Below are 27,420 nucleotides of genomic sequence, written 5' to 3'. Positions count from 1 at the left end.
CATTTCTGCCATTTTGGTGATTAATTGGAGATAAGCATCTCACAGATATTCCTTCCTAGGTCTGCTTTGAATCTTAGTGTCTGGAGTAGCTAGAATTTTATGTGTGAGTCTGTCTAGATTTTATACCTTAAATGAAAAATGATATACTATTTTCTACCCCAAAATAAAGAACACTAATAAATATTTGAGAAAAAGATAAAACATATGGAAGCGTTGTGTGACTTTTGGAATAGAAGTGCTCATCACACTGTCATTTCTAGTATTATAATTTAGATTTTAATCTTTTAATAAGTAAAAAAAAATGACAAATTCACCATCAGGTCAGTAACTGAAAGAGTCTAAATTCAGAGAGCATGGTTTCAAATCCTACTACTATAAATTGCTATCTCTGTGACCTTTAAACTTTCAAATGTCTCTGCATTGTTTATTAACCTGGAAAAGGGCTAATAATCACACTTTCATCTGACAAGAAAATTCTACTTGTGAAATATTTAGAAAAATATTGCCACATTTAGTAAGTGTTATGGTAATATTTTAAAGGAATTAATAATAGATATGTTAGTTAAAGGAATCAGTGTCAGATGATAAATTCTCTTCTCTGTGTTAGATACACAAAATCGTATGTATTTTATGAACAACTGACTTTGACATCATTAGCAAATAGGCCGTTATGATTATTATTGTTATAAAATGTAAGTTCTGCTTTATTTTGTTTAATCTGAATGAAAATAATTACTATTATACAAAAACATAAGAAAAATAAAAGCACAATAAATTGTCATTTATGTTTTTTTTTCCATTTCTTTATTGTCAAAGTTATGTACAGAGATTTTACAGTTTCATATGTAAGGCAGTGAGTACATTTCTTATCCAACTTGTTGCCTCCTCCCTGGCAATCCCCTCCCTATTTCTCTCTCCCCTTCCCCATGAGTTATATACTTGATTTACACCATATAGTTCTGTAAGTATTGCTAGTACATTGGTTTGTCTTTTTATCCTTTGTCTCTCAATTTTGATATTCCCTTTCCCTTTCCTAGTTCCAATACACACACACACACACACACACACACACACACACACACACACACACACTATCCAGGGTACTAAAATCAGTTACAGTAATAGGGGTAAAATCACAGGGAAGAAATACAAAAGAGAAAGGGCATAATTTCACATGACATGTTGAAAATAACAACAGTCATATACCACTTGTTTCCATAACTTGGAATTCATATGGACATATCTATTCAGCTATTGTGATCTTCTGCGAGGACTCTCCCAGACTTGTACTAATTATTCCCAATGAGGGGAGTCATAGAGTCTATGTTTCTTTTGGTCTGGTTCACTTCACTAAGTATGATTTTTTTTCTAAGTCTTTCCATTTCCTTAGGAATGGGTCAGTATCATTCTTTCTGATAGAAGCATAGAATTCCATGTGTATATGGAACACATTTTCTTGATCCACTTATCTACTGAGGGACATCTGGGTTGGTATCATATTTTAAAATTATTACAAACTATGCTGCAATGAACATAGTTGTGCTGGTGGCTTTATTGTGGTCTTGCTTGTGATCTTTTGTGTAGATGGCCAAAAGTGGGGCTGCTGGGTCAAAGGGGACCTCTATGTTTAGCCTTCTGATGAACCTTTATATTGCTTTCCAGAGTGGTTGAACAAGTTTGCATTCCCACCAACAGTGTAGCAGGGTCCCCTTTTTGCCACTTCCCCACCAGCATTTGTTAATATTCATTTTCCTGACAAAGGACATTCTTACTGGGGTGAGGTGGAATCTCAAGACCTCTATGATGAGAACTTTAAAAACCTGGAAAAGGAAATTAAAGCAGAACTAAGGAAATGGAAAAACCTCCCATGTTCCTGGATTGGAAGGACTAAAAGTGTGAAAATGGCAATGTTGTCAAAGGCTATCTACAAATTCAATTAAATAGCCATCAATATCACAACACCATTCTTTCAGGAAGTAGAGGAAGCAATCCAGAAATCCATATGGAACAATAAAAGACCCCGAATAGCAAAAACAATCCTAAGCAGAAAGAACAGTGCTGGAGGTATTTCAATGCAAAACTCAAGGTATATTATAAAGCTATAGTAATAGTAATAAAAGCAAAGCTTGCTACTGGCATAAGTACAGGCCTGAGAACCAATGGAATAGAACTGAAGACCCAGAAATGAACCCTCAGACCTAAGGCTACATAATTTTTGATACAGGAGCTAAAAAAAAAATAAGGCGGAAGAAAGATAGTCTCTTCAACAAATGGTGCTGGCAAAATTGGTTCAACACCTGTAACAAACTAAAACTAGATCCTTACATATCACCCTGAACCAGAATCAATTCCAAATGGATCAAAGACCTCGAGGTAAAAATCAGATATTCCTTGGCACTTGACAAAACTTTCTTAATAAAGACCCAGAAACACACCAAATCAAAGGAAGGTTGGACAAATGGGACTGCACCAAACTGCACAGCATCTGCATGGCAAAGGACATAGCTTGAAAGATAAATAGAAAGCCCACAGATTGGGAAAAGATCTTTACCAGCCATACAACAGACAAAGGTCTCATATCTAAAATATACGTAGAATTCAAAAAAAATAAATTCCCCCAAAACAAATCCTCAAAGCACCAACTTCCCCCTCAACAAATGGGCTAAAAACCTAAAAAGAGACTTCTCTGAAGAGGAAATGAGAATGGCCAAGAGACACATGAAGTATGTTATGATATTGATAGCTATTGAATTGAATAAGATATGAGTCTGGGATATGACAAATCACACAGAATTTGAGATACTCGCATACTGTGAAACCAAATGAGGATAGTCTTAGGAGAAAATCACAAAGGTACAACACCCAAGTACCTCTTCATATGTATATGAAATAATAAACATACTGAAATGAAATCTATAGATATGGAAACAAAAGACGTTGTTCTTAATTTGTTGCTTCTATTGCTGATGATTCTGCATGCCTTAATTTATTTACGGTATATTCATGTACATATCGGTAGGAAGGTGGGAGGAGGGCATATAATCTGAGGAAAAAGGGTAAAATAGTGCCACAGTGGAACACACTTGATCTTGATGAATGTCAACTACACAACTCATGAGTGGAGATGGGAGGGAGAGAATGGGAGAGAATGAAGGAACAGAGAACACTGGATGAAAGGAAATGTACTTATTTCCTAACACATGGATATATAACCCCTCTATATTCCTTTATAATAACAATAAAGTAAAAAATGATAGGAGTATGAAATTTTATAAAGTTAAACAGTGTCTTAGGTCACTGATTTTGAGCTAATCCCGTCATTCATTTGGGGAAGCAATGAGAGGGATTTACAATGTACCTTTGATTTCTTTGACTACTTTGACTATGACATTTTCAAAGTACAGACTTTGGGATTTTAAAACAAAAATTATTTTGAAGGAATCACCACCATTGTACATATTTTTCATGGGTTGATTCCTTGGGAATAACAGCTCTACAAGGACATTGGGAAGAGTGTGAGACCTGTGATCCATTATATCAATAACAACCAAGTTGTAAATGTCTTCCAACTAAAGCTAGTTTATTTTGTTGTTGTTTGTTTTATTTTGTTATTCTGTTCTGGTCCCAAGCTTTGTTTTTACTGAAGACTACTGATCAAGTGTTTGAGGCCCAGATTCATTTCTGGCTTTTTGCTAGTTAATTGGAGGTAAGAGTCACATAGACTTTCTTGCCTGGGCTATCATTGAACCTTGATCCTCAGATCTTCAGATCTCAGCCTCCTGAGTAGCTAGAATTATAGGCAGGAGCCTCTGGCATCCAGTTAAAGCTATTCCTCTTACTCCTAACTTTGATGAACTCACTGATGTGGACATAGCTAACTAGTGAAAGTGTATGAGTTCTGTTTGTAAATACAATTTCTAAATAATATTGTAATTTTGTGTTATACTTCCATTTTTTCTTTTTCTTTCAAGAGTTTCTTAATTATGGACCCAATTTCTCTCATAAACATAGTGATGTTCCGATTGCAGGTATTCTTGGTAATTTTGATAATTTTGGTAAATTATGATAATTTTTCTTTCTTGGAATTGATCCATTTCATTTAACATATCAAAGTTGTATGTGTAATTAGAGAATCCCTTTATTATCATTTCAATGTCCATACATAAATTGCTTATAACAAATTTCCAATAAAAAAATGAAATCTGTTTTTAATTCTTGGTAGGAGTGAATGAAGTTTCTCTGATTTTACTCATTTATTTCAAAGAATCAACTTTTAATTTCACTAATTTTCTCTTTGATTTCCTTACCTTAGTTTTTTTATTTTCTTAATTTTTTTGCAGCATGCTTCATGCTAAATTTGTTCTTGTCTTAAGAAAAATATTAGGTTATTTATTTTATAAAATAAATTCAACATATGAATTTGAGTTTATAAATTCCCCTTCTTGTACTGCTTTCTGCCTATCCTCCATATTTAAAGATTTTTATTTTTATTTTAATTCATGTCAAAATAACTGTTTCAAAATCTCAAGTTTTTTTTTTTTTAAATTCCAGTTCTGGGACTTGAACTTATGTCCTGAGCACTTTGAATTTTATTTTTTTTTTTTTGTACAAGGCTCATGTTCTGTCATTGGAGCCACAGCTTTACTTCCAACCTTTGGATGCTTAATTGGAGTGGAGAGTCTCAAACTTTCCTTCATGGACTGGCTTCAAATCATGATCTTAAGATCTCAGCCTCCTGAGTAGCTAGGATTACAGGCATGAGCCACTGGTGCCTAGCTAAGATGTCATATTTTGCTTATATATTATTCAAGAGTAGATGGCATTTTCCTTCCCCAAATACCTGTTCTGTACCAGTTATCTCTATATTGTCTTCAGTTTATCTTAGAGTAGACATATTTCCCATAGTTATCTTATTGATTTCATTTATTGGCTATAGCAGTTGTACAGAGTGGTGGATTTCATTGTTACATCTCCACATACATTTATACTGTGTTTCAACCAAACACCTATTTTAAATTCATGGAAACACACGATGAATGGTTTGGCTTCTGGGCATTGAGCTCTGACTATTTAATATTTCATGATCTAGAGTAATCAAGATATTCCTAAACACTACATCTGGAGTTTTATCATCTCTCTCTCTCTCCATATATATATATATATATATATATATATATTCATATAAAATAAGATGTGTTTTAATGACATGTTTAATTTTATCCCATTGTCATATAAATAAATCATTCTAGCCTCTTTCCCTTGTTAACCTTTAAAGTTTCACTAAGTAAAAGTATTTTATATCATCTGTAATATTGTAAGTGTGCCTGTTACACAATATTGACACAGTAGTGTCAGAATTCTTACTGAGCCTGAACAGAAAATGACCAACCAAATTTAAAGACCAGAGTACAGCAAAAATATTCAGTTCCTCTTGCCTTTGTTTCATAAGTTCCATTTATTTTAAGTCATTTGTTCATCACCTTATTCCCTACCACTTACGTGTATTTGTCTCACATATTTAGTATAGATTCTCTTAAAACATTCTACAGTACCGGTTTTCCTCTGTCTAGCAAATTATTTTTAATATTTTTGTACATGTCATTTAAGGTTATATAGGTATTATACATACAAATTAATGCTTCAATTTTTTATTTTTTTTTGCCAGTCTTGGGCCTTAGACTCAGGGCCTGAGCACTGTCACTGGCTTCTTTTTGCTCAAGGCTAGCACTATGCCACTTGAGCCACAGCGACACTTCTGGCCATTTTCTGTATATGTGGTGCTGGGGAATTGAACCCAGGGCTTCAGGTACACGAGGCAAGCACTCTTGCCACTAGGCCATATTCCCAGCCCCTAATGCTTCAATTTTTAAATACAGTTTCAAGTGTTTTAATATCCCTGTATGCCAATTATCATATTCAGTTCACATCTAGTAGCCCTGTTTAAATTAACTTCCTACTTCTTCCCTCTTTATCCTTCCCTTCCCTCCTCTCTTTTCTTCTCTTCTCCCCTTCAGATTCTTTGTTTCTTTTCTTCCTTTTTTTCAAAAATAATTTTGAACTTTGTTCCAGAATTGAGTTACTTACTAGAAGGCAATTTAATAATTCAAAGACTTCTTTGTAAAACATATTAGCTGAGTTGTTTGTTAAATTACTTTAACTCTTTGGTAGAATTTTCCCCAGAAGTCTGTCTACCCTATGATCTGAGAACTATGAGATAATCTGCTCTGTGTGGTGTGAACAGGACTTTTTCTAGCCTGGTGTGAGAAAGGAGTACATCTCCTTCTAATCTTTTTAGCTGGTTTCTTCCTGACCTTTGGCATTTTTCTTGAATGGGGTCTCTTTGCCTTCTGACTTCTGAGTTGTTTAAGTCAAATGACAACTTGCCTCTAATTTCAAGATAAAGTGGACTTGTACAGTTCAAATTAGTCTTCACTAGTTATAAAACAGTTGTATAAGTACTCTTTGAGAATGAAATAGTGAAGACTGTTTAGGCTTACAACAACTGTTTAGGCAAAAAGAGCTTAAAGATTTTATTTTTGGTGACCAGGTGATATTAATATCATAATAACTTCACACAAAAGTCTTGCTTAGAAATAAAACCTGAGAGGGTCATGTGAGTTCTCAAGTTGCCACCTCTCCTATTTGTGGAGTATTTTATTTTCCTTTTTTTTTTTTTGTATTTGAATTCCTTAGAACATAATCTCTTACATAAAAGCATAGAATGCCTCTGCTGTTAATCTTATTAATCCTTGTAAAAAGAAATGTAGATTTCCTGATTTTTGTTCTTGATCTCATTGTTTCCGTGGCTTGCAAAGCCAAGAAAAAAAACTTGTTGAATTCCCAACAGTTGTCTGGGTTATCCTGCATAGTTATTTAATACTTCCTTAATAAGCTTCAACTCAAGTTATTATTGAAGATCTGGGAAGAAGAAGAAGAGAAAGAAGAATAGGAAGAAGAAGAGAACGAAGAAGAGGAGGAAGAGGAGGAGGAGGAGGAGGAGGAGGAGGAGGGAGAGGGGGAGGGGGAGGGGGAGGAGGGGAGGGGGAGGAGGAGGAGAGGAGGGAGAGGAGGAGGAGGGGAGGGGGAGGAGGAGGAGGAGGGGAGGGGGAGGAGGAGGAGAGAAGGAGGAGGGGGAGGAGGAGGAGGAGGGGAGGGGGAGGGGAGGAGGAGGAGGAGAAGAAAGAGGAGGAGGGGGAGGAGGGGGAGGGGGAGGGGGAGGAGGGGGAGGGGGAGGAAGAGGAGGAGGAGGAGGGGGAGGGGGAGGAGGAGGAAAGAAAAAAGAAGCAGGGAGAAGAGGAAAGAGGAAGAAGAAGAAGAAGAAGAAGAAGAAGAAGAAGAAGAAGAAGAAGAAGAAGAAGAAGAAGAAGAAGAAGAAGAAGAAGAAGAAGAAGCAGCACCTTACTTTGTTAGTTCTTTCTTGTACACTTAGCTTCAGGATTTTTTTAAGAATACTTTTTTAATATCCTGCCCCAAAGTCTTATCATAGTATCTGTGAGTTGAATTAAATAATCACTCTAAATATGTATTATTTATTAGGAATAGAAATAGTAAAATATACTAAGTATTCAGTATTTAAATTGTATTGAAATAAGGTTTTGAAACATTTTCTTTCAAATTATAAATAGGAAAAATAAGGAAAGAGAACTGGTGCTTAATTGTGCTCTGAAGTGTTCTGTAGACAGACAGGACTTGGCAGGATTTTCATGTATACCAAAGAAGAGGATGTCAGATAACAGAAGAAATAGGATGTTAATACTGTTAGCACAATAGTAACCCAAAGAATTAAAACTCTTATTGAATGTTGATAATAAACATTTTACTATCTATCAATTCTATTGAACACAGTAATATGTTTTTGTTATTTCTATGTTGCTGTAAGAATATGTTTTATTTGATTATTATTTTCATATTTTATCTAAAACCCCAGAATTTTTTCTATGAACAAAATAGTTTTTAAAGGTTGAACAAATAGGAAGGAATCTTAAATACTATTTAATTGATGCTCTGAATTTATTTTGAGACTCTATTTGGATTGGTTCAATTTGAAAGAAGAAGCCTATTCAAATTTTCAAATTTGGGTGTGAAGGCACTTAAGATCAGTATCAATTCTAAGACCTTTCAGACAGGAAAGGAATGGGGATGAAAGTAGAACATTAAGACAGGAATGGCTGATGCATTTTTCCTTTATCATCTCTAATTAAGTGAAAATTAGAAGAAGAATATGGATGTGTCCTAAAAGAAAACTTAGCTCTTTAAAAAACAGTTATTTTATTTTTTACTATATTTGTGCTGTGTCTAGTACTGTCCTGGTACTAGTGATTTTGGCTTCCATACTTAGTAGGTGCTTCTTAAGTTTCTTTTCTTACTAGTTAACTTTTCAAAATGTAGATTTCCCCCAAAGTAGCAATATCATCTATCCTTTTTTCAAACTGTGAATATTTTCCAGTTTGGTTCTCATCCATTTCTACCTACTCATGCATTTATCCCAAACAGATTGATTGTCACTTATATTGTAGGAATAATGGCAAAAGTTAGAAATACAGATTTTTTTTCCACTATCATCCTTTTATTTAACATGTATCAAGAATGCTAGTGCTCCTTCCAAGGAGTTCAGGTATTTTGCCCCAGGTTCTATAAAATTGTTTACTTGCATTTGTTTCTGACTGGAGTTTCTTTTCTGATTGGTAATTTAACATCTAGTCATTTCCTCGGACAGACTAATTTCTAACTTCATATTGTTCTGTGGGGTCACTACTTATCTATGTGTATTCGGGGAGACATTTCAGATATATACAACATAGGGTTTTTTTTTAATTGACAACTGGGAGGTTAATGGAGAAGGAAGTTCATAAAAATGGGAAACTAATTCAAATTCATTATTAAACTGAAAAGTAAATTTAATCTTAACTATGATCAAAACTTCCACATCATGAAAACTTAACTTGCATCTTTTGTAAAAACTCTTTCCCCTCTGTTCTCCAAAGCTGTATGTGTACATATGATTCCTGGGAGATACCAATTAGAGAGCTAGGTTCCCTTCCCTCTTCAGTGTAACTAAAAAAAAAAAGTTTCCTCTCGTTGTACAATGAGTATTTGGACATTCATTTGACGATAACAGTCTCCAGAAAGCAGAGAAGGTAAGAACCAGCAAAGACTGAGTTGAAATTCTTCCAGTTAGAGAAACTGATAAAAGCAGAATATGGAGAGGAAGGTTGCTTGTGTGATGGATTATCTCATGACCTGATATGTATCACAGACTCCTGTCATGAAGATCACTTTTGCCTGTGTTATACATACTTGCAAGAATATACATTGCTTTTGTATAAAACTATTTCTTATAATACATTAGAAACATCAATATCAGCATACCCCCCCAAAAAAACCTCCCACATTGTCTTTCTTACCAGCTAATGACTTTGAAGAGGAAATATATTTACATTACAACACCTTATACATCACTATCTATCTATCTATATAAAATATTGCATTCGTTTATTTTTAGATAGTCTTCTTTTGACCTGCATAAGCCTTGTACCACGACTTTCTTCCTCCACATCTCAAGTAAATTAATAATTCTTTTCCATTCCTAGGGCCTGAGCACTGTCCCTGCCTTCTTTTTCTCAAGGCTAGCACTCTACCACTTGAGCCACAATGCCACTTCCAACTTTTTCTGTTTATGTGGTGCTGAGGAATTGAACCCAGGGCTTCATGCATGCTAGGCAAGCACTCTATCGCTAAGCCACATTACCAGCCCCTAAATTAATAATTTTAAGAAAAGATGATGCATAAAAGCATATGACACCTCTAAAGTAATTAATAAATATAAGTGCTATTTTTTTTTAAAAAAAGGACCAGGAACATGGTTGAAGTAGTAGAGCACTCATAAGCATGAAGGAGGCTCTGAATTCTACTGCTACAGAGAAAAGAAACAAAAAGGAAGATAAAGGTAATTATCAAGGGGGAAATTTGTTATGTAATACAACTATTTTCATCTTGGCCAATAAAATCACTTGTATATCCACCTGAGTAGTCTAGACTATGATACTGTAGCAATTAACTATGAAGTCTCAGTGTGTAAATGGATTGATCTTTGGTAATGCCACATATGTAATATAGAACATCAAGAGAACTCTGTCCAACTTTGCTATTTAGGGCAATGCTTCAGTAGAGACATTTTGTCTGTAATGCATCAACTGAAAATGTAGGAAACCTGTTCAGTTCTCATTCCTGTTATTAAGGCTTGTCTTCAGAACTAACACACACATATTCTTCCATTATTAGTCATAATGCCTATTCCATTAGTCACAACTTCCTCTCAACTAAGCAGAGGCTAGGAGAATTAGGACATAGTCCAGCATTTGGCACAATGTATTATTCATATTTTCCTACCAGATCAGATCAGTTTGTATCTACTTTTGAATAAACATCATGCCTTATACTCCAATATGGGAAATTTACATTGTATTGAGCATATAAACAAAATGAATTGTATATTTTGAATTTTTACATAGAAATAATTATCATGTAATAATATTTCAAGAATTTCAATAGCATTTTGTTGTTAACAGATCAGAAGAAAACACAATAGCTAAAACTGAAGTTCAATGCTTTATCAGTGTCTTCCTATGAATTTGAGTTGTGTATGTTTATTTTATCATTGTTTCTTTAATTTTTATTTTACTTATTTATTTTATTTTTTATTTGGTTTGTAAATTTACACTTACTTCAAGTTATACACAGAAGTAAATCTGACTCTGCAATATTTCCTGCGATCATAGCTACTCAGAAGGCTGAGATCTGAGAGAGAATCAAAGTTTAAAGTCAGCTGGGCAGGAAAGTCTGGGAGACTCTTATTTCCAATTATCCACCAGGTGTAAGTGGTAGGGTACTAGCCTTCAGCATAAAAGCTCAGGGACAGCACACACACCAGGAGTTCAGGTGACAAGATCAGCACACACACACACACACACACACACGCACACACACTAATTATAAGTGTAAAATATTTAATAGTATTTATTAGTTAATAAATAATGTTATGAATGCTATGCTGTAAAAAGATTGAAGCATGCCTAATAATATTACAAAATTTCCACAACTAATACCAAGTAAAGCTAGAATTTTGAGGGGAAGTGGGACATTGAACCTAAAGCCTTACTCATGATTGGGGTTTCCTCACTGAACTTTACCTCTAACCTACAGTTGTAATTTTTTTTAAATATTATCTTTATATAGTTGTACAAAGGGGTTTCAATTCAACATGATAATTTGTGAACAAATTGCAATTTGATCCTCATTATTTGTGACTTTATTTTCTATTCCAAATTGAATTTTCAAGCAAAGCACTTATCAGAACTTGGTTTGGTTTTTAATGTCCAAAATTTTGTGTAATATACAGGATTTTAAAGACTGGAACACAGATAGTTGTAGGACTTAAGCATTAATTGGGAAAGAAGATCTAATGCCTTCAATTTAAGAATCTACTCATCTGATGAGTCACAACAGAAATAAAAAGTTTTGATTTGTTCACTTTCAGAAGCAAATATAAATTTATTCTTATGGTGAAAGAGTTTTTATTTGGGGTCCCTATCTTTGAAACAATGAAGACCAGACAGCTAAGAAACTACTTGTCATTAAAAATTATACACCACTGCAAATGTTCGAGACAACACTAATTCTGCATTAGACTTCCTAGACTTGTTTGATTATAGCCTTGGTGTTTTGACAACTATCCAAGAAGAAGAGCTATGAGCTTTTTAATAATGAACAACAGAGGGGAAAAAAAGCAACAAAGCAAGGAATTAGAGGTGGGCAGAAGAGAAATGAAGCATGAGCTAGAGAGAAAATTAAAGAATTTAACATTTCATTTGCCAAATATTGTTGTCAGAAATTGACTGTGAATTTCAGAAGGAAGGATAATTGTTTTAATGGGCATATACAGGCAGGAAGTTTGTTTGTTGATCCAAAAAATGGAGGAACATGTAGTGGGTAGCTTCAAATGAAAGATTCTGTATTTCACTAAAACACCTTAGCTTATTTAGTGTTTAGTAGCATAATTTGTTTCTCTTTCTTTAACAGAGTACCTTATATGTTTATTTCATCTTAGTTTTATAAGTCTTTATATTACCTCTTTTTGCATATTATGTAAAATATTCCAAAAATGTGGTTTGTAAGGACATGTGTATCAGTCTATTTATCTTTATTTTTAATAGACTAAATCACACAGCGACATCTCACAGTTGAAGGATTTTGATTCATTATGAAGACCTTTTTTGTACTTACGTTGAATTAATTGCTGTTTGACCAAGGTTATTAGAATTAAATATTCTGTACTCCAATTTCTTGATTCTTTGAGTAAAACATAATTATGATGTATTTTGGTCAGAGTAAGGAGACCCTATGCTTCAAACAGATGATTTTTTAAACCATTGAGGAAGCATTATATTTTTACATATTCAAAGTTGCAAATGTATTAATAAACTTTCTGCTATGTTTTCTTATTGTATTAAAAAATAAATGACAATTATTTATTTGGTATCGCGGCCACAGTACTGCCAGAAGGCTTTACAAGATGAGAAAAGGGTGAGATTGGCTAGAGAGTATAGTGATAAATCACCTTCACCTGTTCCGGGTAACTACACTATACAAACGTCTTGAGGAAAGCATCAAGGATTTGATTTTCTATCCAACATATCAGGGATTTTTTAGATTTCAGTTTTTAGGACCTTTCACACTCATCTCTGTGAAATAACAAAAATAAACACATGATTGGGTAAGTTTTCAAATATGAGTTTGGAAGGGAAGAGGATCAAAAGGCTAAAAGTTTGTACAAGGCTATTGGAAGAGCCATAACTACAAAATCTGCGACTCCTTAAGGTAATCATTTATTTGATCTGTGTCTAAATATAAGGTAAATTGGAATAAATCACTTGAAAGTAAAAGTACTACCATGGGACATAAAGTTATAGCTCATTGTGATTTGTTATGAACTTGTATTTGACTAATATTTGGAATAATGAAGTTGGGAGAAAAATAGATTGCTAGTAGAAGAACTTGCACACATCTGGAATATATTTGGGAAACAGAGATTTTTTTACTTGTTCCTATTTGAAAGTATAAGAAAGGATAACACCCCTCTGTATATCACCTTGACAATTAATTTAAATAAAAAAAAAGGATCACACACTATGTCCATTTGACTGAAAAGTTGAAGCCAAGTTCTCCATTCCATTAATTCACATTCTTATTAAGATATAACAAAATTGAAATATGAAGTAAGATATAGTCTCTCAAAGTAGGAGAAGCATTTGGCATCTGAGAGTAGACAAGAGCTGAGTATAGAAACAAGAATTGCCTTTAATATTCTTATGACCACTTAGCAAGTAATATTTATGAACCTCAAATACTTCACCTGTGAAAGAGAGAAGTTGACAAAAATCTCTTCTCTTTCTACATTATTCAGAGATTCTGGAAAGATCAAACTCAATTACATAATAACACCTTTAAAATTTGTAAATATATGCATATATATGTATAATTTTAAAAGCACACTATATATCACTTTAAATAGCCTATTTAAAATTATCTTACTTTGGTTTAATGTTAAATTTGTTCTGACGAATCCTAAATTTAAGAAGTCTTGGAAGTATAATCCTAAAAATGGAATTTTATACAGAACACTGCTCCTACCATCAGAAAGAAAAGCTGATTTTTTTTCCAGAAAACTTTTAAGTGATTTACGACAAAACACTGAAGGAATCATATTTTAATTCTCAGAAACGGATATGAATGTAAATCTAACTCGTATCTTAAAATAATACTGATTTATTTTGGCTATTAGTATCTTCGTAAGTAAGTACTCTTCATTATCTTGAAGCAATATGATTAGTTGGGTGCTTTTTAAACAACATATCAAATAACAGATACCAAATCTGTACAACTAAGACTACATTTGCATGCAGTATCCATTTATATTATATACACTTTAGGTTTACATTTTCCAGAATCAATAGAAAAGCTGTTAAAGATGAATACAATTAGTTAACATGCCAAATTTTAATCCATCTGGTTTTTAAAGGGATAACATGTTTTCATGTGTATATATGTCATTAGAATTAAGCATCTCAAGGAAGGCTTATTCTTTGAGATGTTTTGGAGGATTGGCCGTTTCCACAACAACGCATTTCAGAGATGTACTGGCCCTTTAATGCTCTGTTTCTGTTGTCATGGAAATAAGATTTTCAAGTAGGTTTGTCTGCTGTGCTTTGCTTTTTATAGAATCCTTTCAAGTTAGTTTTGGACAAGCATCCTTATCTTTCAAATAAAAATACAGATCTTTACCATCTTCTTCAATTTTTTTTCCCCCAATAGGACTTCTTAAGAGCCTGGGGGTTGTGTTGTTAGAATTTCAAGTAGTGTGCATTATATATGAAAGCTTTGCTCTTGGCTCCTAAAGCAAAGGTTTTTATAATTATAGTATAAATGGATCCAATTCCAACTTCAGGATTTTAAGATACATTAACACACACACACACACACGTTCACTTATTATTGGAGATATAAAAATAGTACAAGAAAACATTCTGAAACATGAACAGAATCATATAACTACTCCTGTTGCTTATCCAAATTGTTAAATTATGCACGTGTAGTCCTTTGTGAATCAGCAACTTCTTGCCTCTAGAACCCATTTCTACTAGCTGAATTATATTCTCTTACTATTACATAACTTTGGTAAATTACGTATTTTTGTTCTGGTTGTAATATGAAAATAAGAACAGAGTGGTTATTATAGTTAATGAACTAGTACATGTAAACACTTACAAGAGTAATTTGTGTTACATAGGTATCTAATTTTTAAATTTTTTATTGTTATCATAAAGGTGATGTACAGAGGGGTTACAGGTACATAAGTCACCCCTTCCCCCACTGTCTCCCAGGTTTCCCACCTGTTTCTACACTCTAATGTTGTTGTTTTTTGTGATTATCTATCACTAATCTCTCTCCTGAACTTATTTTCCAAACAAATCAAAATTCCTAATGACTTATGTCATCCGAGGCATTGGTATGTGTTCATTGAATTATCAATGACACCTTGTTTTCTGTCATACAATTCCTCACTTTCTTGTCACTAAGAAAATGTTAGAATTCTCTATTCATTTTATTAATAATTTATTCTTTTTTGTTTTTGTTTTTTTTTGGCCAGTCCTGGGGACTGGCTGGACTCAGGGCCTGAGCACTGTCCCTGGCTTCTTTTTGCTCAAGGCTAGCACTCTGTCACTTGAGCCACAGCGCCCCCTCTGGCCATTTTCTGTATATGTGGTGCTGGGGAATTGAACCCAGGGCCTCATGTATAGGAGGCAAGCACTCTTGCCACTAGGCCATATCCCCAGCCCAATAATTTATTCTTGATTTGTTCATGTCTAAAGCAATTTTACATCTATGTGTTGAAATAATGTACAATGGGGAAATTCGTTACATTGGTGTACCTATTTTCCACTTCTTCACTCATTAACTAGGCATTTTGGGGACAAACATTGCTATATAGTTTATATCTGCAATATCCTTCAAAGACCCATGTATTCATGCTTTGCTTCTCAGATTAGTGCTTCTAGAGGTGGTAGTACCTTTTAATAGTAGGTCCCAGTGAGAGAGGTCCAAAGTCATAGGGGAGAGACTGCACCTCAAGGATAATTATGGGAAGTCATTCTCTTCTGGATTCAGTTTGTTGGCTGCTATGCCCAACTAGATACCCCCTGTCATCATGTACTCTCACTTGTCCAAAGGCAACTGGTCAAATTGACTGTGTAGTCAAGTTCCTGACTCTGAGCCAAAATATACCTTTTCTCATCTTGCATGTGCCCCCTCCTGGATTAGATCTCCAGCACCACAAACCTAAACAAGTGAGAAGTTATATCAAAGCCAGTAACTCTAGAACAGTAGCAATCAGACTTAATCAGAAAGAGGATAAATTCACAATCATGTCTTATACATTTAGTTTATATTATTTCCCTCAGTGTGTGTGTGTGTGTGTGTGTGTGTGTGTGTGTGTGTGTGTGTGTGTCTACATCTTCTGTTCTTGGTATCAGGATCAAATTAACAGTACTTGTGTCTTCTATAATCTTTTAAAAATGTCCACCTTTTTCTACTTGGTAAACCTGTAGCTCAGCTTTTTAAACACATAGGGGTATCATACACAGACCAATCAGTGTGTGCTTAATTGAACATACTAAAAGAAGCAATACTAGGAGATAACACTGGCCTACACATGAGAATGTGGAATTCAGAGAAGTCAGAAGCTTAATAATTTTAAATATATTTTTTGTATCATGTCCCTTGAATTTTCTGATGCAGTAGGTATAAAATAGGTTCTTTGTGTGTGTGTGTATGTATGTGTGTGTGTGTGTGTGTGTGTGTGTGTGTGTATACCTTAGATCTGAAACTCAGGTCTAATACTAACGCTGAGTTTTTGTCCTGAATCCTAACACTTTGTTACTTTGAGCTACAGCTCCATCTCCTGCTTTTTGGTAGTTAATTGGAGATATGAGCTGCACAGATTTTCCTGCATGGGCTGGTTTCAAACCATGATCTTCAGATCTCAGCCTCCTGAGTGGTTGGGATTATAGGTGTAAGCCACTAGCACCCTGCTCTAGGCTCTCAAGTTTTTTTTAAAGGCTTTCATGATTCTGGTGTAAAGCCAGGTTTAGATAATGATCTGGGTTTCCCCAAAACAGCCATATTCTTGAAAAATTTACCATTTGAGAAACTTAGTATATTAAAGCTAACAAAAACAAGAAAGTACATTTCCACTACTTGACACAGTTTGTGTTTCCTAATCATCGAAATGAGACCTAGCATAGTTTCACATGATATACATACATACACGCACACACATATCTGCGTGTGTGTGTGTGTGTGTGTGTGTGTGTGTGTGTGTGTGTAGTTAGGTTCTCATGGAGAAACACTGTAGCTGTGGCCTTTCAGTAAAGGCAGTCTTGAGAAATTTGTAAGCATCTAAGTTCTGTGTAACCATCTTCACAATACCAGGGCATGAATGCATGTTATCATTCCATAGTGATTCTTCAGGAGACCCCATAAACAGATAAGGAATGAACCTCTAAGGTTATGAGTTTAGCACTGGAGATGTAGATGAAATATCTGATTGCTGGACCTTAGCAAGTCTAAAACAAAATGCATGTAGCAGCAACCTACTTTTATGTGGAAGAGTCAAATGCTGTAAAAGACTCATGAAAGCTTCAACAAAATGAAGAAGGAATGCAATTTCTTCTGTAGTAGTAGGAGAAATAGTAGCAGTGGTCATAATTGTACTTAATTCTATTTTTGTATTATTTTTATGATTCCATCCTCATCAGTGTGAATGTGATTGCATACACAGGTTTTTGGCTTTTTTTTTTTCCTTGTTGAGGGACCGACAACTGCACAGGTAAGAGCATGTTGATAGTATAATCCATTAGGATTAGAAATAGAATGGTACCTATGCCCCTATGAGCGCGTAAGATGATGCTAGTGAAATGAACTCCATGTATGGAAATGAGTGTTATATCACTGTTATAATTACTTTCAACATGCCCTGTGAAACCGTAGCTTCTTTTGTTGATGATACTCTTGTATCCCCTTCCTGTGGTTGTACACGCGCTATCACTGTATCTCATCTGAGTACACTGGATACTGTATATACTGGTATTAGAACTAGGGAAGTGAAAGAGAATATAAAAATTGAGAGACAAAAGATAAAAAGACAAATGACTCCAAAAGCAATACTTGCAAAATCATTTGGTGTAAATCAACTAACTGAACAACTCATGGGTGTAGAAGAAAAGGCGGGGGGGGGGGGAGGGGGAGGTGGAAGGGGGAACAAGGGAAGAGGTAACAAACAGTGCAAGAAATGTACTCATGGCCTAATGTATGAAACTGTAACCTCTCTGTACATCAATTTGACAATAAAAAAAAGAAAAAGAAATAGAATGGGATGTTGTGTGCTTCCTCAAGACATGTGATCTTACAGTATGCTTTCAGTACAAAAAGAGTAAAGAAAACAGGCTGAGAAGGTAAGAGCCACAAACCAATTGTAAATTTGTTAGCCTCCTTGAGTAGGAGTGCTGAGAGTTCTGAACCCTTTCTCACTTTTTCAAAAAGATTTTGGAACCGCCCAAGCAAACACACAGGCCAAAAATAAAACAAACTGAAAAAAAGCAGTTGAGTGATCCTGAGGATGGTGGCGTTGTCTTTTATCTTTCTTCATTAGCTTAAACCAGCCCCACCCCTTCCCCCAAGCTGGGCTAGATGCCAGAGTTGAGCCACGGGGACATTCTATAGCGGATTTTTGCTTTGCATTCTGAATGCCAGGCCGTCATTTTCAGATTAAAGCCCTTACAAATAAATAGTGGAGTAAACTGAACACATCTCTTTTGGTTGAGTAGTCAAAAATCTAGCGAGCATTAAGTGTCCTCTGAGGGTCCTGAACATATCTGTTTCATATGTACCTAGTACAAATGCTCAGGAGGACGAGGGTTTATATCATAGAACTTGGCGTTATATCATTTCTCTAGATGGAGCTCAGATTTCAAGCCTAGTTTCCTCAGTCAAAATTCAAGATACAGTAGTTTAACTCTTACTGGACAAAGTGAGAATTTTCTCTGCTGTCTCAGACCTGGCAACTCCTGATTGGTTTACTGTAATAAGTGTAATTAATCTAATGTATCCAAGAGGGACCAAAAGTAATATGTGATTGCTGGTTAATCAGAAGAATTCAGATCAACACAAGTTACAGTTTTTATTGTGACTATCAGAGCCTGCTGCTTAATTCTTTGTTCTTAATTTCCATCTTTGTGAAGTGGAAGAAGAATGTATCTTTATTTCCCCATTTGATACAATAAGAGGCTTATTGAGACTTGATGTAAGATATTTTATCTATTTGCATATTAATATCTTACCTTGTTCCATAAAATATACTTGTTGGCCAGAGAGAAAAGCACAAAGGGCTTGGGCACCAAACTCTATGCCTGTAATTTTACTTAGTCAGGAGGCTGAAACTCAGAGAATCACAATTTGAAAAAGCTAAGGCAGCAAATTCTAGTAACTTCCATCTCCAATATAACTAGTCAAAAGAGAGACTGACTGGAGGCATGGCTCAAGTGGTAGAGCACTGGCTGAGTAAACATACCAGAGAGTATGAAGCCCTTATTTTAAATCCTATGTATAAGATATCTATATATCTCTCTGTTTATATATCACATACTATACATACCATATATATGTGTATATATATACACATATTATATATATATATATATGATCAGTGACTTAGAAATAAAAACACAGACAATTGGGCTAACAATAATATATTGGATTTTTCTATAAAATTCTACAGATGTTAGATGTTCAGGCTGGGAAAAGGGACTTTATTTACTTAGACCTATGTGATAGACTATCTTCTCTCTACCAATTACTCTTGTACCTACTCTTCATCATTTGGTATTTTTTCTTTAATTTCAATTGAGCTTACAGCTCCCATAAGAATCCTTACTCATTCTTAATCAGACTTACTTATCATTACTTTTGTCTTTTTATCTTATTTAAATGATTATTCATTAAAGATATTTATCCTGTGTTTTGGAAGTAGCCTTCTCATCTATGGGAGAAAATGCTTTCTATTATTCAATTTATCATCAATAATCAATAGAAATTATTCTTTTTGTCATATTTCTATGTATAACTATTGAAGCTAACATCTGTTGGCTATCACATTCCTCCCTGTGTGGAAAATTCTGGAATATAGGTTATAGTTCTATGATAATGAAGGAATAAAGGCTGAAATCTCATCCTTCTCATTCTTAGAGGCAAATATTCTTGTAATACAGGCATGACCTTACCTGTCCATTTTGTGAGTGTGTATTGTCCATTTGGTTAAACACAGAATTTCTTTTTTGGCACAAAAAGAGCCTCATGCAATATGTTCTATTGAAAAGTTTCACATTTGGGGAAACTGGAAAACAGAGATCAAAGACATAATGCAATCTAAACTCTGCCAGTTATGTTAAAATTTTATAAGAAATAAAATATTACCACATTAATGTTTCTTTTCATATTGTTCTAGTTATTGCTTCTTTCTGCTAGAACCTGAGCAATTTAGGTTCTTGGAAGGTAGAATTGTTTTATTCAGTGCTGTAGTGTCATTTCTAGCACAGGTCCTGATACATAAGAGCTAGATTAATAATTTTGAAGGCAAATGAATGTATTTTCCTTAAAAAGAATTTCCTTAGAGTAGCCAGGTATGTTGGTGCCACATTATGTACTATTAAGTTGTTATATAATCCTAGTCTTGATAAAATAATGTAATAATATTCCCTTTGCTCTCAGACAACTTTTCTGGAAAGAAAAATATACTGCTTTCTTATTTAGTTGGAGTTGAGGTTTAAATCTCAAGTACTCGTGGAAGATTAAGATCTTATTTATTTTAAAAAATAAATTTGAGTCTATTGCCATAAGAATATTTCTAACTTATGTGTTTGTGTTATTTACATAAGCTTCTAAATTTGTTGAGGAAGAGATTAGAGAACTCATATTTAATGGGCTTTCTAATCAAGGCAAAGGGAGGTAAACACAATGAGTATAAATCACTGCTGAAAACAATAATGAAGATTTATCAGTTAGTTCCTGCAATGTTCAGTAGTCATTCAGGATTTTTGACTAAGCAATATTATGGGGATAGATTGAATGGAAATCACATTTCAAAGAATTTCCTAGGAAGTGAAGATGGATGGAAGAAACATGCCAATTCATTCAGACAAGGACTTGTTTTAAAAAACAACAACACAATATTTTCTGATATGTGGCCATTCAGTTGAATACCTTCAACGTTAGTTTGAAGAATTCATATTTGATTTTTTCGGAGTTGGCCTGTTCAACATACGTTATTCTTTATAGTCACGTAAAGTAGATTCCTTTATTTTATTTTATTCTTTCACCAGCATGAGGCCTTAAACTCTGAGCCTGGGCAGTATTCCTAAACTTCTTTTGCTCAAGGCTAGTGCTCTACCACTTGAACTACAGAGCCACTTCTGGTTTACTCTGTGACTAATTGGAAAAAAAAATCCAAACAGTTTTAAGGACTTCCTGCCTGGACTGGCTTTGAACTGAGATCCTTAGATCTCAGCATGCTGAGTAGCTAAGATGACAGGTGTGACCGTCAGCCCCTGGCGTTGTAGTTAGATTCTTTAGAGCCCAAGCCTTATATTTTTAGCCTTTACTTTTTTTGTGTCAAAGAAACTAATGTCATCATAAAAAAAGCCACAGAAAAGAACTTTCAGTTTTGATTAATTTATAATATCTTCTTTCCTGATATCTTCAAGCTTAAATATGTAATCTATTGGATTCAAATATACTTTGTTTTCTATCCATTGAGTTTATACAAGTGTGTATCTTCAGGGATTTACAGTAATTAAACACATGACATTTCTTTCAACTACACTCTGTGTTTTGATAAAACTCCAGGTTTAATTACTATGTGAAAATAAAAAGACAAATAAAATAGATGCTATATTGTTTTCTAATGAAACAGAATTGTACACACTGAAAAAGAGGTAAGCAAATGATAGAAATGGATCAGCAGGGTGGATTCCTTTTCGGTTTAGAGGATGAGAACAATTAGTTTGTGTAAGTAAGGTTGCTTGATTTTGTTTTTAACCCAGTTTGTGGGACACAGAGAAAAGTATAGGCAAAATATAAGTCTAAATGCTAAATCAATGCAGAAATAATAAATTTGAAGCTATGAGGACTCTGTAAGTAGAGTTGAATATGTACAAGAACAGTAAATAAGCACAACCAAAGGTGGCCTTCCAGAAGTATACATACTTTACTCATGTACTATTTATTTAAACTGAATAAAACATATGAACTCTGGAAACTGTTTTTCCTCTCAGTTCAGTCACTTATTAACTCTTTGATCTTAATGAGAAGATTACTAAAATCTTTTGTACTTCACTTTTGATTTTCTAACTAGGGATAGTAGTAGTACCTACCTACTAAAGTTGTGGAATTAAATATGATAACATATTTCATGTTGTTAGTTATGATGGGCTATGATAAGCATTATCTATTAATATAATCATTGACTTTATATATACTACATAGTCCTAGAAGGTTGATGATAGTATTTGCGTTATGTGTGTACCAAATGTAGAGTCATAAACATGCCATTTAATGTGCTAAAGTTCAACAAGGATCAGACTGTGATGTTTAACACAACGTCACTAATGTTTAATATTTAATAAAACTAAGTGACTTTCATTGTAGTTGAGAATTCATGGGTCCTAGATTGACGCAATCAGCTCAGCTGTTACACCCAGTTATAAACCTTCCTCGATCCTCCTGCTCTCATCTGTGTGCATCCATATGCATTTTCTCTCTTTCTGTCCACCTAGGCCTTGGCTTCCTTCCTCAGGTCAATGAGTCTCTAGAAAATGGACATGCACTTCACATACAGTGAACAGTCAAGCCTAGATACAGCCACAATCTGACTTTGTTTTTCTATATCACAGTAATCATAAGAAGTGGACTTAGATTCAATATTTAGATTATGTTTTTAGGCATAATAACTTAGGGGCTCATTCCAGTTTAATCTAAATCTACCTTGCAGATTTACATTTAGTTTGATGGTACTTTACATTTAATCATATATTCACATCTCATTCTCCAGGAATGAATGGCTATATTTTTTACAGTCTTTAAAAAATATTATTTATTTCTTGTCAAAGTGATGTACAGAGGGGTTACAGTTTCATATGTAAGGCAGCGAGTTCATTTCTTATCAACCTTGTTACCTCCTCCCTCATTCTTCTCTCTCCTTCCCATCCCCCCAGTCCCCGCCATGCATTGTAGAGTTGGATTATGGCATATAGTTTTGTAAGTATTGCTGTTGCATTGATTCACCTTTTATACTTTGTCCATTTTGATGTTCTCCTTCCCATTCCTAGTTCCAATTAACATATATACAAAATAGAAAGCATAATGGCTATGGTTTTTAGCTTACATTTAACACATCATAAAAAAAACTCCCCAGTCATTTGCCTGTAACAAAGTTATTTAAGTATTTACATGTGAAAACTGAAATCTGGACAGGTGATGTTGGCTCACACCTGTACCCCTAACTACTCAGGAGACTGAGCTCTGAGAATCAAGTAACAGAGTGCTAGCCTGAGCAAAGGAAGTCTAATGGGAGCACCCAGGCCCAGAGTTCAAGAACCACAATAAACCAAAAACCCAAACCCAAAACTTCCTGACCTTGACTCCATGTAAAATAAGCTGATCATGATGTCTCAAGCCTGAACTTTCAGCACTATGAAAATAGAGACAAGATCAATTGTTCAAGGACAACCCGAGTTGCATAGTGAGACACTGCATCAAATGAAAATTAAAAGGAAGAAATAGCAATTAAAAATATTTTTCATTTAAAGTATGACTACACATTCACTTTAATATCTGATCTGATTATATGCCACAGTTTCATAAGAATCTTTTAAAAAATTATTGTTTTTGAGCATGATTATATTTTCACTATTTTGATCTAAAAGGGCTTTATTAAGTAATCCTGAGACATGAAACTTCTCACTCTCTTTATAGGACTTTGCTTTATTACCAAAATATGTTATATTCGTTTTATATTGCTTTCATTTGGATGTTTGAGATAATGTCTGTTTGTGTAGCCTTGGTGGCCTTAAAATTCACATCCATTTAAATTTCTGTATTTTCATCATGAAATACTAGAGTGACAATTCGGCATCACTATAGACACCTTATCTATGTATTTTATATGTCTAAAAAGTTCCAACATGTTACTTTAAAAAATAATGCTTTTACATACTGATACTAAACAAGAAATATGTAAACTACACAGCGCATCATTAAAAAATAAAAGTTGGATGTACAGATGGTCCTCAATGTAGGATGGTTCCACTTATGATTTTTCGACTTCACAATGTTACACGAGTGATAAGCATTCAGTAGAAACTGTTCTTTGAATTTTAAATTTTGATCTTTTACCAATGTGTGGTAAGATGTTCTCTCTGTGGTGGTGGGCAGGGATAGTCTCAGCTCCTCCCAAGCACCCGTGCGACTGGAAAGTTAGATGCCTTTTACCATCTTGCCAGCTTAATACACTCAGTAGTTTACATGTTTTAAAAGTATTTTTGAATTACTACATTTTCAACATAAAAGATAGCTATGTTAGGACATTACTACATTATAAGTTTAAGGGTATTTGTAATTGAAGATTATATGTAGATAAATTACTTTCTTAAATTCCTAATTTATATTGGTAATTCCTAAATACTATGATTTTTGCTCTTACTAATAATTACTGTATTTGTTATGGGATTTTAGCTTAGTGTTTTCCAAGATTGATCCAAAGAGTTGGTATTTAGAAATATAATAGGTTCCAAATGGACACATTTGGTAGCAATTAACCATTTTTTTCATTATAATTAAAAAAAACAACACCTCTTCACATGGAAGTTTAAACAGGCTTTTTGTGGTGGGAAAATCCCCTTTGCAAACAGATGTGTTACCTTGTGCATAAAAAGCAAAATTCCTCTGCAAAGAAAGGCAGTTGTCTTGAAATAATATAGTGAGATTGTTATCTCCCTAATATTTTTTCCACTTCAGAAACAATAAAAACCAAGTTTCAAAATGAGGTCATGAATACTACAAAAGTTTAAGCATATTCGTATGACCTCTATGAAGGCTCAAACCCACTGCACAACCTGAAAACATCACATTCTCTGATATTTCCATGTGACTTATTAGCAGGCTATAAATATTATGTTTTGCATTCCACAAAACATAATTGCACCACAAGACAATTCTTCATTGTTATCATATTTGTTTAGAGAGACTATGATGTGAGAAATTAAAGAATTTATTCATCAATGGTTAAACCCACCCACTCAACCAGTCTATTGAGTTAAATATACTGCCTCTTGTAAGAATCAATATACACAGGTTTATAGAGAAAAAATATAGATACTCAAGATTACATTACTTTCACAGAAGCAAATTGCTTTATGAGTCAGGAAAATATATGGTTGGTTTTAAAATCTAACATTTCATGGTCTGATTTTCCCCTCTCCTATCTTTTCCTTAACAGTTTATGAGGCAGTAGGTAATTTGAACTGCTTCATAGACTAATGAGAGAGAGTTTTCTTTCCCTCATTAAAGACATCTCAATAAAATGGAGAAAATATGGGTAAAAATACTCAGAACAGTGCTGTTAGAAACTTAGCTTGGCAGTGGGTGCTGGTGGCTCTCGCCTGTAATCTTCGCTACTTAGAAGGATGATATCTAAGGATCACCATTCAAAGCCAACCTGGGCAGGAAAGTCCATGAGAATCTTATCTCCAATTAACCACCAAAAAATAAGAAGTGGATCTGTGGCTCATACTGGTAGAGCACCAGCCTTAAGCACAAAAATCAGGGAAAGTGCCCAGTCCCTGAGTTCAAGCTCCAAAAGAAAAATGCTCAGATTTTTTGGAACATTTTTCTCAGTTGTAACTTGTAGATCAACGAACATTTTCTATTAGTCATTAGTATTTATTGTACACCTACTTTATCTCTTCCCATTTCTCATCTTTCTATAGCATTTGTTTCAAAGAATTGTTTCATATGGAAAATTTACTTTTCTGATGTATTTCCATCACAGGTAAAATGACTTTAATTAATAATAAATCTCTCATGAGGATATTGTTGGGATACAATGTGGTAGAGTGCATAAAACTCTATCTTAGTAAAATTAACAATACTTTAATATCTTGGAGTGAAAGACTAGTGTATTTTAATTTTGACACGTAAGTAATGGACTTGAAAATTTATTTTCTTTACTGATTCTTAGTCTAATCCCTATAAAAGAGAAATATCACTGACTTTCAGGTTTGAAAATAAAACCAGTGAGGTAAAATATGTGCTTTGCTTGCAAACAAAGGTACTATACAAATACTTGTTAAAGTAATTACTGAATATAAACAGCTAAACCTGGAAAACTTGGCATTTTCCAGCAATCCTCAGCCTCACTGCATGAACTGTCATGGAAAAACAAGTATAGAGAACAATTTCTGCTTTAGTGACAGACAAGGAAACTGCATATATATGTATATATATGTAATATATATATATATAATTGTATGATTGTTGACACATATGAGTGGTAGAAAATGATATTAAAATTCAGGCTGTAGAATGGAGAAAGGAATAAATCATCTTAGCTTAATATTCGCAATATTAAATGCTAAATACAGCTTTGCATTTTATCTGGGACAACTGCAGTGGGACATTTATTGATGACTAGAGCACAGTGCTGAAAGCCACAGAGAGCTATTGCTTGTTGATGGATGTAGGGCTGATGCCCTAGAGTGGGGCCAGGTGATGTTCTGCAGGATTCTCTTGGCCCTAACAGTATACAAGCAGCCAAGAATCTCTTCACATATGAATTACTGTGATGTTTGAACTTTTGCGAATTTAGATTTTCCTTGATCTATGATCTGTCCAAATATTGATCCACATAGACCATATTTGGCTGTCAACAAACTTTTTTGGGGGAAAACAGGAAATGTTTTCTGGCTGTTTCTGGCACCTTCAGAATTTGGGTATACTTATTCTTTACTTGTTTGTGTATAGTAGATATGAAGCAAAGCTTCTGGTTCAAAAAAAGTAAACAGAATCCCCTCAATATATTCTGATATTGCTATAAATTGGATAATATGTCTCCAAAAAGTTGGTATGCTGGTTTATAATGTGATAATATTAAGAGGGAGTGGGATGTTTATGATGTGGGAACCAGTGGGAAGGAAGTAGGTCACTGACGCCACCTCCAAACAGGATAATGTGCTGTCAGAGTGGGCCATGCCTCCCAGGAGTGGGTTAGGTCTCACAGGACAAGATCAACACATGATGGTGTTACAATGTGAGTCTAACTCATGCGCATGTGCTTTCATCTCCTATCCAGCTCCCATTTGTTATTTCATCTTCTATGTGAGGAGACAATATGAGTTTCTCCCTGGAGGTTGTCTTCAGAGATTCGACTTATCAGCCTTCTAAAGACTGTGATCCAAAATAAACAGTTACTTTATGATCAGTCTTAGCAATGCAAAAGAGACTTAGAAAATATACACTTGATTGAGTGCATAAATTCATAATACACTTGGTTGAGTGCATAAATTCATAATATACTTGATTGAGTACCTAAATTCACCCTTTCTCTTAGAAGATGAAAAGGAATGGCTATCCATCTTGCTTGTCCATTGGGAAAAGCCTATCATTCTTTCTTATTACTTCAGATTTGTTGGTAGAGGGCAATTTGAAGAATGAGTCAAATTGCCAATCTGAAAGTTTCCTTTCTTTAGAGAAGAAGAA

The 27,420-nt window shown here is 34.3% G+C and overlaps 1 protein-coding gene and 1 long non-coding RNA gene across 2 annotated transcripts in view; one reads left to right on the top strand and one right to left on the bottom strand.

Annotated features, from left to right (window-relative positions):
• Gpm6a (glycoprotein M6A) overlaps positions 1-27,420 on the top strand; it is a 231,688-nt gene that overhangs the window by 90,027 nt on the left and 114,241 nt on the right. The window lies entirely within an intron of this gene.
• On the bottom strand, positions 1,049-15,165 carry LOC125339271. The gene is made up of 3 exons (XR_007208517.1): positions 14,545-15,165; positions 9,984-9,992; positions 1,049-1,091 (listed from the first exon to the last, which is right to left on the bottom strand). It is a non-coding gene; the product is annotated as an uncharacterized LOC125339271 (long non-coding RNA).

This window comes from Perognathus longimembris, chromosome 21 (genome assembly GCF_023159225.1).
Source record: "Perognathus longimembris pacificus isolate PPM17 chromosome 21, ASM2315922v1, whole genome shotgun sequence".
Lineage (NCBI taxonomy): Eukaryota > Metazoa > Chordata > Mammalia > Rodentia > Heteromyidae > Perognathus > Perognathus longimembris.
The sequence above is the reverse complement of the archived record's forward strand: the minus strand, read 5'-3'. Positions and strand labels throughout refer to the sequence as shown.